The following is a 3,587-nucleotide window of genomic DNA, read 5'->3' as shown; positions in this document are numbered from 1 at the left end:
TTAACAATTTCTAATTTTCCTACATTCATGGTTCTCACATTCCATGTTCCAATCACTAGGGTCTGCTTACAACTGTTCCTCCTCCTTTGCATTTCCATACTTGATAGTTCTGCCTAGGTTGCCCTTTCTGTAAGTCTGCGTGTGTTCTGTTGTGCATAGGGTGCAAAACCCTATGCACAACAGTGAATTTAGACTTGGCTAGATATTTTGCTAAAGGGGAGTAAAAGAGCAGTGGGTCCAGAGGTGTGAGGCAGGTCAAAGGAGACTGTTGTGTACCAGCTTTGGGTCCCTACAGCCCCAAGACCTGGCCCACCAGCACCCTGTGATACCCTGGGAGAGGACCCTGAAAGGGAGCAGAGAATCCTCTAAGAAAGGAGATGGTCCCTTTCACTTTCCTGCTGATGGAGCAGACCCATTCAATTCAAGAATTTAATTGTAACAATTTACCGAGCAACTACTATCTCTGTATTAAACCCAGTTAGGTACTAGGGTGGACTAAAAGAATAGACCCATCTGCTGCTTCTCTGAAATTGAGCCACTGGGAAAGTTTGTCCCCACAGGTTTAAAAAGTGGCTAAGAGCCATAGTCTTGGGCATACCACCACCCTCTATAAAACCAATTACCCTGGTCTTTTGAAAAGTTTTTCAGTTTATTCTACATTTTCCTCCTACTCAACCCAGAATCTTCTGTGATTCCTTCTTGAGTGTTCAACAACACATATTAAGAGAGAGGAAAAAAAGAAATAGGGCACAATCTGAAGAAGAAATGAAATTGTGGCCTTGGAAATAATTTTCTTTAACAGGAAAGATTTTTAATTTGTATGTGTGTTGCTGGGAATGTGTAAGAAATGTACTTTCTTTGAGGGAAGTGTTGACTTGATCCATGAGCATAAACTTCAGTTATGAAAATAGAGAAGTCAGAAAATATGCATAATAATTATGATAGATGTATAGATAGGGCAAGAACTTGTCTAAATTTTTTTCTGGTTGTCTGTTTTGGTTTTTTTTATAAACTTGAAAAAAATTGAGTAAAAATAGAGGAGTAGTGTTAGAGATTTGAGGACTCAGGAGAAATTGTAAAATAATTTTATACGGAAATGAGAGACGACGACTAAGGATGACAAACTAGTTTGTGGGCTGAAGTCTAACTGATTACACATAAAGTTTGTTGGAAAGTAGTCACACCCATTTATTTATAAGTTGTTTATGCTTGCTTTCCCACTAAACAGCAGAGATCTATGACCACAAAGCCCAAAAGTATGCTACCTGACCCTTGCTAGAAAAAGTTTGCTAATCTCTGAAAGTTAATAATCTAAGATACTTAGAAATGGTTGATTGTTGACTCTCACTGACATTCTTATTGCACTTGTGAGAGTGTTGAGCTGAAATAAGGGTGTCAGTTTACACATTTCTTCCACAGATGATGTTGCTGTCACACTGGAACAAACTCAACTCATGGCTGATCATCCAGCGTCTTTTCAGAGACAATCACACGATAGGAGACTGCCCATCTTTTTCCTCAGGATCAGTTGATAGATTTGAACCACCTGTCTTTGGGTGTCAGCACAGCTCCTCACTTACAAGACCACTAGAGCTGTAGAGCTCCCTCACAAATAATTGTTATTGTTGCTAGTTGCCACTAATGTGACTGCACCTCCTGCATCATCTTCACCGTCTCGCATATGCTCCAGCCTGCAAATATAGTCACGCTGTCAAGGTGTCTTGTTGAAGGTCTTCTTTCTCTTACCCTCTACCTTTCCCAGGTTGATATTTTTTTCCAAGGACTGGCCTCTCCTGATAAAATGCCCAAATATTCAGGACAGAGTTTCATATTCTTGCCTCTAAGGTTATGTTTACTTGAAGACAGACTTGTTTGTTCTTTTGGATTTCTTGATTGATCTGACCAGGGATGTTGGTAGTGGATCCAAGCAAAATGACACCTTCTGCCTTTTCTACATCGATAGTGTGTTGCCTATTGGTCCAGTAATGAGGATTTTTTGTTTGTTTTGTTTTTTGGTGTTGAAATAAGTCCTCTTCAGTTTCTGCAAGTAAGGTTCTGTTATCTGTATATAATAGATTGTGAATGAGTTGTCTTCCAATCTTGATGTCACATTCTTTATCTAGTTCAATTTATAAAATTATTTCTTCAGCATACAGATTGACTAGGTATGGAGTTGAGCCATGGTAATAATGACCATGATGCATTTCTTTCCTGATTTTAACCAGGAAAATAAAGAGTTCTTGCTAATTATCAGTTCTGTCCTTGGAGACACAGTTTCAAAAATGTATTTTTCTTTTGCTTGATGCTAATTTATTTAACAGAATTATAGTTTTAAGGTTTTTAATATTGAGAGATGAGATGGAAAGAAGATATTAGCAGAAATGATGCTTAGGAAATGTAAAATTAATTTGAACTTGATTGAAGATTGATTAATGAAAACCTAATGATTTAAGTGTCCTGGGCCAATTGGAAGCACCATGATTGATGGAGAAGAGATTGAGATTGTTAACTATTTCAACTTGTTTGGTTCCACAATCAACACTCTTGGCCCCTGCAATCAGGATATCAAAAGATGAATTGCATTAGAAAAATCTGCTGTCAGAGACCTACCTCTCCAAAGCGTTAAAGAGCAACAATGTCATTATAGAGACTAAAATGCATCTGATTCAGGCCATGGTCTTCACAATTACTTAATATACATCAGAGTGCTTTACAGTCACCAAAAATGACAGAAGAATTGATGCTTTGAGTTGCAGTGCTGAAGAAGAACATTTTTTTTTAATTTAATTTAATTTTATTATTTTTGTGTGCGTGTACCGTCAAATCAGATCTGACTGGTACAGGAGGAGATTGTCCCTTCTTCCCCGGCAGAGCATCTGGTGGATTCGAACCGTTTGCCTCTGGGATTGTAGTTGCAGCTCCTTGCCACTAGGCCACCAGAGCTCCCCTTGGAGAAGAGCATTGAACGTGCCATGACCCGCCAAGAGAACAAACACTCTGTCTTAGAGAGGGTAAAGCCAAACTGCTTCTTGGAGTCTCTGTCTCATACTTTGAGCTTGTTGCCAGGAGGGACCAGTCCATGTTGGAAAGGTAGAGGGACAGTACAGGAGAAGGAAGACCCTGGATGGAATGGATTGACACAGTAGCTGGTGTAATAGATTAGGTGTGTCAGGCAATGAGATTGTCTTAGGATAGAATAGAGTTTAGAGCTTTTGTGGATAGGGTTGCTATGAATCATAGTCACCTTGATGGCACATAAAACCAATGATTTAAAAAAGAGATAGAAACAGCCTAGATTACCTGATAAAGTCGATCTCATCAGGTATTCACATTGTAGTGGTCTGTGCCGTTTTCCTGTTACTTTAACAACCAAATACTGTTGAGTTAGTTATAACTATTGATGGCCCTGTATGTTTCAGAATAGAACTGCCTTCTATAAGATTAATCAGAACTGGCTTTGACAAGCACTGTGGCATTTGGACAAGATCAAACTGGGAGGAGGGTAGAGAGAATAGTGCAACAATGAATGAGTGGAAGCCCAAAATCTCTGTAAATGTTTATGAAAATTAATAAAATATAATTATAGA

General features: G+C 38.8%; 1 protein-coding gene across 1 annotated transcript in view; it reads left to right on the top strand.

The window, feature by feature from the left end:
- The window catches only part of PSMC6 (proteasome (prosome, macropain) 26S subunit, ATPase, 6), a 32,896-nt gene that overhangs the window by 27,176 nt on the left and 2,133 nt on the right, over nt 1-3,587 (top strand). The window lies entirely within an intron of this gene.

This window comes from Elephantulus edwardii, unplaced genomic scaffold (genome assembly GCF_000299155.1).
Source record: "Elephantulus edwardii isolate Elephantulus edwardi_28Jun2011 unplaced genomic scaffold, EleEdw1.0 scaffold00140, whole genome shotgun sequence".
Classification (NCBI taxonomy): Eukaryota; Metazoa; Chordata; class Mammalia; order Macroscelidea; family Macroscelididae; genus Elephantulus; species Elephantulus edwardii.
The sequence above is the reverse complement of the archived record's forward strand: the minus strand, read 5'-3'. Positions and strand labels throughout refer to the sequence as shown.